At 35.2% G+C, this 13484-nt stretch overlaps 1 long non-coding RNA gene across 1 annotated transcript in view; it reads right to left on the bottom strand.

The window, feature by feature from the left end:
- Positions 1 to 3937: 3937 nt before the first annotated feature.
- LOC107196557 overlaps positions 3938 to 13484 on the bottom strand; it is a 46135-nt gene continuing 36588 nt past the window's right edge. The window contains exons 4-5 of the long non-coding RNA XR_001517996.2: positions 12439 to 12551; positions 3938 to 7398 (exon numbers count right to left, since the gene is read on the bottom strand). This is a non-coding gene — a long non-coding RNA (uncharacterized LOC107196557). The remainder of the gene's footprint in view (positions 7399 to 12438; positions 12552 to 13484) is intronic.

Below are 13484 nucleotides of genomic sequence, written 5' to 3'. Positions count from 1 at the left end.
ACTTCTCTTATACAGAGCTGTTTAATTCTCTTTGCCTCACTATGAACCGTGCCAGCACAACTCCTAAGGACTATCTTTCCACAGTCAAATAATCCTTAAGTTGTTTTTACTAAAAAGACATTTCTCTCCCCTCAGAAGAATTTTGCAGCCGCCTCTTAAACTTCTGGATTTTTCCTTTCTGAGAACACATGGAAGTAATGCTAGCGTGTGAGGGGGAAGGGGTTGTAAGAAATAAAAGCCATTGTTTTGGCTCCTTGGATTATGGTGATAATTTAATTTTTAATTTTCAAAATGTGTTATTATAGTGACTTTAAGATAAGCAAACAATATAAAGACATATTTACATCTGTTTTATTTTATTTTATTTCACACAGAATTACATGAGGGCAGGCATCCTAATACTCCAATGTGGCGATCAGACAGGTTTCTAACTACCCTGATATTTGCATTTTGTAGAAAATGAGTCAATCACAAACCATGAAATAGATTTCAAGTACACTGGAGATAATTACTTGTTATAAAATGTATCATAAGGCAAAGATTATTTCTAATTCAATTTTCAATAATAGTAGAGTTAATAAAGAACTAAAAGAAAATTGAAACTTCTGTGAAAGTCATAAAAATATATATAACATTTCTTTCCTAAGGAAAAGGAAAGAAACTGATGAGGAAAAAATAATCAGTTCTGGGAAAGCAAATTTTAACAAGTATAGGGCCCTGGCAAGAAAAAAAAAAAAAGACTTGATGGGAAGGAAGAAAAGAGTCCAGAAGAGCTGGATGCTCTTTAAACAAACAATTCTGGCAGGTGAACAAACTATATGGGAAGTGCAGGACAGGGAACGGCCAGCCAAATTGGCAAAGCAGAGCTATGCAAAGTTCTGAAAGGCAAATTAGGGAACTGAGAAAAGATGTCCAGCCAGATCACCAAGGATGAACAAAAAGAAGGGTCACAACTGTGTAGGGACCACATCAAAAGTGAGATAGATAATACAGCGCAGGGTGGACATAAAAGACATCAGGAAGCAGTTAATCAGCTGCATTTACAAAACCCAAGTTTTTTTAAAAAAAGATATTATTGACTATGTTACCATGTGGCCAAGTAATCAGTCGTGGACTTCATATAGGGCTCTGCAAGCCTGTTGCCTAGCCCCACAATCGGCATCAATTAAGATATACTTGATTGCAAATAGCAGAAACTCTAACTCAAATGGCTTTTTAAAATAAAGGGAATTTATTGCTTTGTGTAACTGCAAAGGTAGAATGGTCTTCAGGTCAAGTTTCATCAAGGTTTGAATTCTGTTTTTCTGAAATTATCTCAGCTGTGCCGTCTTCCGAATGTTGGCTTCATTGTCAGATTGGTTCCCTCGGGGTTGCAGAATGGCTGCAGCGATTCCAAATCTCATCTCCTCACGCTGCTACACCGTTCCGAGGACTTTGTCTTCTGCCAGCCCCTTAGCAAACTGTCTAGGTCAGGCTGATTGAAGTGACCCAGGTAGTGGCAACATAGATTAATTTAGGCCTAGGTGTGTCCATCCCTGAAGAGTCAACTAAGGGGACAGATTTATGCTGATGTCTCTGGGTCATGTGCAGCCTGGAACATGGGGCTCCATCTCACCCAGTCCACATGGCTGGCACTCAATGGGGAACATGGGCAGTGGAGGGAAGAAGCCAGAAAAGTGCTTGCTTGAGTTAGTTTGGGCTGTGGAAGAGGATCAGGAATAGACTTTCCTTTACTAATCTGCAGTGATTTGGGTGAATAAACCGACAAGTAATCAGACACAAGGCTATTATGTAGTAAACCACGGCAGGTTAGAGAATAATCTCAGGGCTGAACCTTAGCCTGGATCGCTCCGCCTTCAGCCTTAAAGAAAAGCAAGTTCTATGTAACAGAAGGTGTGAAGAGATGCTGTGCGGCCATCTATCTTCTAAATTACTGTAATCCTTTGACCTGTGGGGCGTGAATCCCACCTCTTAAACTGGATCTCGAAAGAGTCAAACATTCTTGTGCTTACAGCTCGCTTTGTAAGAAAGCCGAACACATTTCAACGCAAATTCGGTCCTCCCGTTAATGTCTGAATAAATTCTCATTTAATTGGTGAGGATAAATGTGAGAGATACACTTTTATGCTCTTAAATTAACAGTGATTTTTTTTTCTCCTACGATTACGAGTCTTGAGGTCTTTGCAATTTCTAGAAAAACATTATTTCTTAGAGAAAATGTTTAGAGCCAGCCTCTAAACCTCAACTGCAAAATAAAAATAATTAAACCAATTTCATAGGGTGTCACGAGAATTAAAGGAGCTAAAGGCACGAGAGAGCCGGCATACCTAATATAATATCAAAACATTATATAATAAATACATCTATATCATATATAATGATATACATCTATATCATTCATTATAGATGTAATATACAATATCTTATAATATATAATAGTAATATCGTTGTTACCCCATTTTACCTGTATTCACTCAGTCCCATTTTACAGAGAAGGAAGCTGAGGCATAGGTAATAAATAGAACTATTGGTTTTCTAAAGTATGAAACTGGCAGAGCTTTTTTCTTGGTAAGTTACTGAGCAAGATTCATACCTTAAAAATAACTTCAATTTATTAATCTCTTCTACTTTCCTTGAACTTTCTTCTGATTACTAACTACTGTGTTTAGTTAAAGACAGTACATGCATGAATGAGAGGCTATCTCTGTTATTCATTCATGGTCAAGCTACTCTACTGGGTTATTTGTTAGGTACCTTCTATCTTCCAGTCTCTTCCTTTTATTTTTAGTTTATAGATTACATAATCTTACATTTACGCTTAACTATCTAGCCTTATAATTAGACTTAAATCCCTAGCACTTAGTAGGCATACATTAATATTTATTGAGGAAACGAATGAATGAAATGTAACATTATAAAGAAAAAAAAAGACTTACAGGAAAGATGAAAACCCTAATTCTAACACCATCTCTCAGGCCAATGAAAGAACTAAAAGAATATAAAAATGGGAGAAAACCTGAACTAGCTGTGGAAACTAGAAAAAGGTAGCATTTACGTGTCAGAAATATTACAGAATTTCTGCAAAATATAATGGGAACAGGAATAGACCAAAGGAAGTCATGGAATGCCAACTGTAAATAGAGTTTTACAAACTGCTTTTATCCTCTAGCAACATGTCTTAAAATATTTTCTCAGTGAATATCAATATTACCACTTCAATTGCTTATAAACATTACCTTATTGATATGTATAATGATTTATTTAATTCTTGCTAACATTTAATTGCATCAATTTTTGCTTTCACAAAACTGCCATTGAACATCAAGAATGTTTCTTATGTTTGAAGGCAACTGCTTGTAGAATGAAAAAAGATTATAATTTTCAAAAATTACAAGAAAAATCAAATAAAACCAATACATATACCAAAATATTACAGAGCCAAAAAAATTTCCGAGAAAATGAAAACAGCAAAATAAGATGAAAGAAGAGCAAATATATTATTAAATGAATAAAAATAGATGAATGTACCTCTTAAGAGGTTAAAACCCTGTGTTTGGGTCCAAAACAACTCAATTTTATTCAGTTTATATAAGGCACTAAAAGAAAAGTTTCACATAAAAATTAAAAGGATATTCAAAAAGAAATTCAGCAAATGGTTGCTTGGAGGACCTGAGTTCTTTCCATCTCTCTGCTCTGTCATCCCCTGCGTTGGGTTTTAGGCTTGTAGTAAGATGATTGTAGCAATTCCAGGTGTCATAACAGAAACAGCAATATTCAGGTGGCTCTTGCTCAGAAGAAAACTATCCCAGAGGCTCGCCACGTACCAGCACACTTCGTTGTAGCTAGCACTGGCTCTCATGCCCAATAACCAATCAACTAAAAATCAGAATGGACTCGCCCTTAGACCAAACCTTCACCTGTGTAAGAGGAAGCTGGCTACCTGCACAAAACTGAGTTTTTATTAAGAGGGATAAATGGATCGTGGTTGGACAGTGATGATTACAATACCAGATAAATATTGAACAAAGGAAAGCTGAAATATACTAAACAGACTTAAGGCAAAAAAGCATTATTAAGGATTTACTTAATGATAAATTCACCTGGGAAACAATTATTCTGATACTGTATCCACCTAAAACATAGCCTCAAAATTCATGCATCAAAAAAGTAAGCAGAAATATAAGGGAGAAATTAACAATCTACAATGATAGATCATGGTGAAAAAATTTTAGCACCTTTCTCAAAGACGGATTGAGCAAATCGAATTTTAGTAAGAGTTAAGAAAATTATTAAACTTGACATAATATATATATATATATGTGTATGTAATGTATACATATACACTCTATATGTATGTAGTCCTAGAAATAAATAAATACATATTAATTTCAAGCACACATTGAATATCTTCACAAATTGATCTTATACTTGACCACAAATACAGCTCAACAAAAAACAATGCAATAAAATTGCAAATGCTATCAATAGCTAAACATAGTCAGGAAACTGATAAATTCAGAAATTTTAAAACCTATATCTAAATAATTCATGAGTAAAAAAATCATATTGAAAATTATCATATAGAACTGACTGACAAGGTAAACCTGACATATTAAAAACACGGGATTATTTGCAGGGAAAATTCTTTCTGAGCAAACTGGAGCTAATCTTTCTTCTACAGCATATTTCATCCAAAATGTTGACACTGATAGACAAATTTAAGAAAATATTTTACTTCTTTCATGTACATTGGGAAGACTGCCCTTGGTTCTTTTTTTCCCTGGATGTTTTCATGAAGCCTCAGCTAGAATCCATATGCTGTTTATTTTCTCTTTATTAAGCATTTTTTGTGGGAATTCCATAGAAATAGTCAGTCCAGTAATGGTCAGCCTTTCTGCACTGCTACCCCACCTGGGAATGCTTTTCTTATCCTATCAGGTGGCCAGCTCCCCTCTTGGCCACTCCACAAAGAAATTTAAATGCCCAGGTATTGGCAACCCGACCATCTCCTCATCGACTACTGCTACCTTCATAACCGCACATTGGCGACTGCCTCTTCCTTGAACATCCTCATATGTAAATTTAAAAACCTACAGAAAAGAGAGACATTAGATCAAAGCCATGCAACATATCCTTCTAACTGTAACTCAATTGAATTGCATGATCAACCTAATACAAAGAAGGAGGAAGAAAGAAATGAGCATTACAATGTCTGCCCTGTAATAGAGAGGGTCTGCAGGGTCTTTCTCTTTCCTTTTTGTCTAATGGGGATGCTAAGGAACCCAAATAAAAAAAATGGATAGAATGATTTCAGTTTCTAGGGTATATTATAAAAATATTGCATTATTATTTTACTGAAAATGGATTTCTTCTCATGGGTACTTAAAAATGCACAAATATTTTTACAGATCATCTGTTATGGTAAAGAGTGGTTTTGCACATGGTTGCATTAAGGAAAACCCATTTTAGTTTCCTTTGACTGCATTCTAAGATCACAAATGTTGGCACTCTTAACAGAACAAAGGATAGACTTCCTTAAGCATGTTTCATGATAATAGCTTTCATTTTATTTTGGTTGGCTAGATGTATATTGCCTCTCCAAGACCTCAATTATATAACCTGGGATTTCCACAATGTTTTTGACAGAAAAATAGAACAAAAATAAGTTATGCAGACCAAATTTGAAACACATGATATGGAATCGAAAGGACTTAGTGATGAAAACGTTGTCTGAGTTAGTGGTAATCAAATCTTGAAATAGATTTCTTCTTAAACAAGCAAACAGCTCAAAGTATTTGGCTGTGCATCACTATTTTTTCAGGCTTGAAAAGATTATATTGCTCCATCTCTCAACTATAGTATATTTACAGCTGGACTTTGAAACTAATGCAGTAAACATCAAACTCTTAGTCTAGTCCTGAGTTATCCTCTCCATTAAGCAGCCTCTGCAAGCGAGGCTTTGGACACTCTCAGTAAAATAACAGGTTTCGAAAACCATGGACTGTTGCAACAGATGTGCTTTTGTCATTTCAAAAGATTAAGTTGCCTTAATCTTCTAATGCAGTAGAGCCAGGTTATAGTCAACTCTTATTTAGTATCTTTCATTCAATACCTTATGAGCTCTTAATCTGTTTTGAGGTCAGAGATGCTTATGTGCATCTGATGAAAGCTGTGGAACTGTATCTTCAAATTTTTGACTCTCATTAAATTGGACTCGTGAACTCATAAATTCACTCATGGACTCCAGTTAAGAATCTCGATCCTAAGGAATCTGAGAATGTAAAAATCTAGAGAAAAGAAGTAATTTATTTTTTTAACTTTTGAAATACAAGTGTTAGATCAGGTTCCATGTCCAGGCAGTTTTATTTTTTCCTCTTCATTCTACTAGATAAGAAAATTCTAACTCATAATTATGGGTCATCAGAACTGGCAGAAAGTCTTTTACGGCTTTGACAAATGGTTCTAGATAACTGGATTTAAATTATGGAGAAATTTTCAACTGAAGACTATTTTCAGTGTTCTGTCAAAGAGTAAATCAATGAACATACCACACTCAAAAGCTAGACTGTTGTATACTTTGAGTTTGGATTTTGGTGCAAATGGTTTCCATTCTTTGGTTGTATTATATTCTGGAAAGCATTCCTACTTCTGTGACAGCATATGTATGTGGTTTTATAATGCGCCCAATATGATGTCATTATTTTTTCCCTCTATAGATGGAGGAAAATTGAATATTTGCTGTTTGAAAAGAGTCATACGCACAGTGATAGAGCTGTTTGTACTAATTTGGTTTTCTCAAGATATTCTCTTTTTTTCCCTCTTCAACATTAAAAAATCAAGTTATTTTTGGTGCCGAAGTGCTAGAAACAGGCTATTAACCAAACCTAGTAGACTATAATACATGGTACTTTAGCGAACTGCTTGAAATCATAAAAAGAGTCTTTACTGGCATTCTTTAAAAGAAATTGAAATGTATAATATAACATTTCTTATTAAAGTTGAGGCCCTCCCTCTCACTTTAAGCATATGATAAAGCTGAATATTATACATGTTATTCATTTGTTCACTGAACACGCTGATTACAACTTACGACCAATGGCTATAATTTGATTATATTCCCATTTTCACTATTACCCCAATATTTAATCAACAATAGGAAGCATATTAATGGCCACTATATCAGTTAGGACATAGACATCACTGCAGGTCCAATGAAGATACATAGTCCAAAACAAGAAAAAAGCTTATTTTTCTCTACACACAAATATCCACGCTGGTACCAAGGATCTGTTCCATAAAATCAGAGATGTGTATGCTCCTCTCTCTTGGCATAGTGCTGTTCTGGATTGTTGCCCTTGTCTGAATAATCCAAGAAAGCCTACCAGATCCATAATTAGCCTGTGGCAAAGAAGAAAAGGGAAGGAAGGGTATAAACCTCAGAAGTTGTACATATCACTGTGCACGTATCCCATCCTATAGTCATATGGCCACACCTGGCTGCTAGAGAGGCTGGACAATGACATCTTTATTCCAGGTGGCCATTTGCCCAGCTAAAATAGTCTAATACCATTCAAATAAGGGAACATAGACTTCGAGTACAATTAAGATTCTTTGCCAGAGTCACCAGCTATTCCCTGTGAATCAAGCATTATAGATTTGACTTTCGGTTATAATCTTTTATTCTCAAGCAACACCTGTCTTGCACACAGACTTATATTCAATTAAGTTCTTTCTAATTCAACTTTTTTCCTGGTCTTCAGCATGGATCACAATCATTAACTAAACAAACAAAAACATTCTTTGTCCCTAATATGGGTTTTTGGTGATAAACAGAATTTTTAAAAACCATTGAGTACTTTCTCTTAAAACTTTCACAACATATGTTTTTGAATAGATTAATATGAAGCATATACATAATTTAATTTGATAGTAAAGCAAAATATCTAAAGGCACAACTTACACAATTAGAGAGTTTTCTTTAGGTCCAATTTGAATTGGGGACTTGTTGGTTCTGATAGCAGGGACTTTCCAAGGGGTGATGCTGGCTTCCAGCACCAGTTATCTACAGTCCACATTTGGGGAACAGACTTACGGGTATGTATAAATTACAGGGGTTTTTTTTATTGCAAACAATAGAAATTGATTCTGTCTAGCTTAAAGGGGAAAAGGAAGGAATGCATCACCATGTTACAGGGGTTGCTCATAGGAAAAAAGAGAAAGCAAAAGAACCAGGTCTCATGAATGACAGAAACCAAAGCAGGGCAGGCAGCCCTGGGGAGCTGTCGGAAAAACCCTCAGGACATCTCTGCCACAGTGAAACAGCCCTTACGGTCTTATGTCCTCGGTCATTGTTCTCTGGATTCTAACTCTTGGGAGAAGACTCTGAAGCTTAGTGTCATGGGCTGAATTGTGTGTGTCACTCGCCTCCACCCCCTCATCCCCCCAAAATCTCCTATGTTGAAGTCTTAACCCCCAGTACCTCAGAATGTGACTATATTTAGAGAGTCTTTAAAGAGGTTATTAAATTAAAATGAGGATATTAGGGTGGACCATAATCCAATATGACTGGTGTCTTTATAAGAAGAGGAAGTTTAGACACAGACACCTATAAAGGAGAATGCCATGTGAGCATGAAGGTAGCCATCTACAAGCCAAAAAAGCCTCAGAAGAAGCCCATCCTCCTGATATCTTGATCTTGGACTTCTAGGCTCCTGGAAAAAAAATTTCTATTGTGTACCCAGACTGTGGTGCCTTTTTTTTATGGCAGCCCTATCAGACATAACATTTGGCTTATCTTTTCTTTAAGACTGCGTGCAATGAAACAGAGGCAGCCTGCCCAAAGAAGGGGGAAAGAACCAGGAGAAAAAGTTCAAAATAGAAAACATGATACATATCTCCAAATACTTGAGGGCTCTTCATATGGAAGAGATATTAAATTTATTCCATGTTAAGAGAAAATTAGTGTCACTGGAAGATCTGAGAAAACATATAATGACAAATATAATAAAGAGCTGCCTAATATAACAGAATACAATCAACTGTAATATAATAATATAATATAATAATAATTAAAACAAATATTATCAGTATTATAGGTAACATTTATTGAGTACTACTGTGGGCCAAGAACCGTGGAAGCTATTTTCCTGCATTATATTATTTAATACACTCAAAAACCTCATGAGCAAGTGACTTTTATAATCCTCATTTTTAAAATGATGAAATCAAAATTAGCAAATGATAAAAGCATATGTTGAACCCAGGCCTATCTGAGTTTGGAGCTAGAATTCCTATCCCAGCAAGTATTCAAACAGCAGCTCAACTTATTGTGGAGGCAGAATTCATAACTGCAGTTTTCCAAACCCATAATCTTTGCTCAAGCTTTTGATTTCAAGAGGCGATGTACTTTTCTTTGTTTTAGCCCTGGTCGGTACATTCTTAGGGGAGGCAGAGACTGGCAGGCTTCAAGAGCTGCAGTTACAAAGAAGCTTTAGAAGGTTAAGAGATTGTTGAAGTATGTGCTGGACTGTATAAGGCAGGTAAAAATTGCTAGATCAAAACAAATGCTTGGAGTGTTCCCAAGATATTTAACTACTACCTATGTTGAAAAAAGTCCCCTCAGTCAGTGTTTATATGTTTCATGTCTTATAACTACTCTGCACCTTGTAAACATAGATGTGACTTAGTGCTAAATTTTTTATAAGAAGTCTACTTTTTGAGGTCAGACTGAAATGTTTAGGGCTGTCTCCTCTATAATGGATCATCCTTTTTAGTGTAGCATCTGCCGGCCTAGGCTGTGCATTAGAAAACGTGGAAGAGCTGTTAAACAATATATAAGCCTGGGCTTCATTCCCAGAAATGATAATTCAGTTGGTCTGGGACGCGGATATTTTTAGAACTTGCCCCCAGTGCTTCTAATATGCATCCAGGGTCAAGAACCACTGTCTAAGAACTCTATGTTCTAACTGTGCTTCAAACCAATAAAATTCTTTTTCTATAAGAAACCTACCTGAATTTTTTCTAAGTTAGAAAAGCATCAAACCGTCTCTGGATTTTATTCTTTCTAATAGAAAGGCTCATGGTATGAATAAATCCATCCTGTCAAACAACAAAGATATGAAACTTTTTCTTATTCACTATCAACGATGCGGGAGATTACTGATGTAGTTGCAAAATTTGACCAAATGATGTCTATACCTTTTTATTCTAGATTATTACACTTTCATATTCTGTTTAGTTAAAAAAATTTTATGAACATGAAGAAAGTCGCTTAGAAATGGGACTTAGTTAATGTATGCTTATCTGTTGTGACGATAACACTGCATAACAAATAGCCACAAACCCTCATGGCCAGAGAATGTTGTGTTTGTAGACCATGCATGTGGGGTGACTTGAGGATTGGCTTAGTGATTCTGCTGGTCTTGGAGGAACTAGTTCATACAACTGGGGATGAGCTGGCCATTGTCTGATCCAGGTGACTAGATGTGACTGAGGTGATCAGGCTCTGTTCACATTTCTCACAACCTCCAGCAGGCTGACCCAAAGATAATCTATGGCGATGGCAGAGGTGTCAGAGAGCAAGCCACAGACACCTTTTTCAAGACATTGCTTGTGTTAGGTCAGCTAACATCTTATTAGCCAAAGCGAGTCATCTGTCTGGCTGAGCCCAATATTAAGGGATGATGGGCAGTTACTCCACCCACTTGCAAAAGGTGTGAAAACAGGGAGGTAAGGAGAATTGAAGCCATCACTGTAATTCTACCACTGTTGGAAAAACAAATCCAATAATGTCAAGCTATGAATTGGAGTATAGAAACTAAAGAAAGATAATGATATGGTAAAATAAAATATTGTAAAGATAATTTTTAAGCAGAAATGGGAGGCTAATGGTATACTTTTGTCAGCTTCCAATCTGCTAAATACCAGAGAATGTGGAGGAAGAAATTAGCTCCTACTTTCTACTACCTTTTTTCTATTTAATACATGACTGTTAAACTCTATGGAATATGGATAAATTATAATGTATTCGAGGGAACTTGAAGGAAAAACATGTCACTGTGAGTACATTTCAAACTATGTAGTTAAACTATCATAATACATCAATGAAGTCACCAAAATTATCAGGGAATAAATATGTGTTTGAGTCAACTACTACGAAATACACCAATTAGGTACAAGCTATTTTCGTAAATCTCTTAATCATTTAAAAATCAACTTTAAGATGCTGTTCTATCAAATTTCATATTATTTGTTTACCTGACTTTAAGCAATAAAACAGATGTTTGGCAGAACATTATTAAAATATGGATCCTGGCATCTGTCTAATAACTCTATACTGTAGTTTCCTTGGTCTTCTCAATTTCAGTTAGGTAATCCTTTAAATGATTTTATTTATATACAAATCCTAATAAAAGTGGTTCTTAAACCTTTTATCATCTTAAAATTTGGCCTAGCTCTTGGTATGAATAACCAGACATAGTTTTTTAAACTTTAAAAAATGATTTGAACTGACTGAATGATATTTAGTGAAACTATCACATTATTTTGAAGGTTTGGAACACAGAAGATGAGCTTCTATGTAAATGTTAATATTGCTTAATCTTTGGATCAGATTAATTAAAGAAACAAAGGAAAGACTTATTACTAACCACCTCCACATAAGACACAGAAAAATCAGAAAAATAGAAATCTGGCAGAATTTTAAAATCTGGCATAGCTAAGATAATAAGAAATTACAAAGTACGCATGGTTTTTTAATGTTTAGCTATCATTTTTTCCACATTAAGGAGTACTTTTCCATAAATGTGTTATATATGTGGTATTGGAACATCAGTGCCATATTTTTTAGACAAGAAGATTTTTGTACTTGAAGGAAACTTGAGGTCACCTGATTTAGCCCCTCAATTTATACAACTGGAAAGTAATCCTCAAATAAGTTGAAGTGATTTGCCAAAAATCATGCAGCAATTTAACCATCATCTTAATATCTAATATTTATGTAGTTTACAAAGCATTTTATAGTCACTATGTCTAATAATTAAAATTACAGACATAGTGTAATTTTAATAACACCCTCGTGAAAGTATGCAGCACAATTCTCATCATCTTTATTGTTTAGATGAGTAAACCAAGGCACAGAGACATTACATAGTTTATCCAATGTCACAGAACTATAAAAGGACACACAGTTCCACTATACCAATCTGCCTACTTACAGCATCAAAGTAGCCCAGTTGGAAATGCAAATGAAAACCACAGTGAGATGCCGCTACACGCCCATTAGAATTAGAATGTCTACACTCAAAAAGAGTGACCGTATCAAGTGTTGGTGATGCAGTGAAAGAAACTGAACTCTCATCTCCTGCTGGTAGGATATGACATCATGGCCACTTTAGATAATAGTTCGACAGTTTTTTTAGAAGTTAAGCATTTACTTACCACATTACTCAGCCTCTCCACTCTTAGGTATTTATCCAAGAGAAGAGAAAGCCTATGTCCATACAAAGGCTTGCACATCAACGTTGATCACAACTTTTTGTAATAGCCCCAACCTGGAAATGCAACAATATCAATGACTCTCAAAATAGTTATGCTGATTGAAAGAAGCCAGACCAAAAAAAGAGTACATAATTGATTATTTCATTTATTTAAAACTCTACAAAATTCAAACTAATCTTTAGTGGCAAAAAGCGGATGAGGTAGTGGGAGGGTGGGAAGGATCTGGAAACAACAGAAAGGGCCAAGAGAAAACTCGGGGGTGATGAAATGTTCGTTCTCTTGATTGTGGTGATGGTTTCATGGGTATATGTATATCAAAATGTATCAAATGGTGCACTTTAAAATATGTAGTATACTATATATTTCAATAAGTATGTCTACCTTGCTAAAGTGTTAAAAACAGAAAAGTGGCCCAGCTAAAGTTAAGATTCTACAAAATCTATTTAATTATACCTAAACTGGCTAGATCATACTAATCCAAAAAGTGCCTTTCTACTTTTTTGATTGAAATAAACCATAGTAATCAAAAACTTCACAATAACAATAGTATTGTCACACCTTTACAACTTTTAAGGCAATTGCAATTATTTTTATATTCTTTCTAACCCATAGTACTACAAATTCTAACAATAAGAAGTTAGTGGTGTGTTTTGTTGATTTGTTTTGTTTTAGTAAAAGTAAAGATTCAATCAGAGAGGCACACTTAACCCATGCTGGTGGGAGCACAAATTAGAACAACTTTTTTGGGTACATAATTTGGCAGAGCTGTTTCAAGGACCTTAAAAATTGTCCTATTCTTTTGTCAGGTAATTACACATCTGGCAGTTTAACTTAAGAAAATGATCTCAAAACAAAAAGATTTGTACAAAAATTACTCCTCCAAGCATTATTTATAATAGCCAGAAATGGAAACAAATTTAATGTCCAAAAACAGGGGAATTCTTAAGTAAATCATGTTACAGTCACTCAGTGGACTGTTCTAGGCA

The sequence above is a fragment of the Pteropus alecto genome, unplaced genomic scaffold (assembly GCF_000325575.1).
Source record: "Pteropus alecto unplaced genomic scaffold, ASM32557v1 scaffold269, whole genome shotgun sequence".
NCBI lineage: Eukaryota > Metazoa > Chordata > Mammalia > Chiroptera > Pteropodidae > Pteropus > Pteropus alecto.
This window is presented reverse-complemented; position numbering and strand designations above follow the sequence as displayed.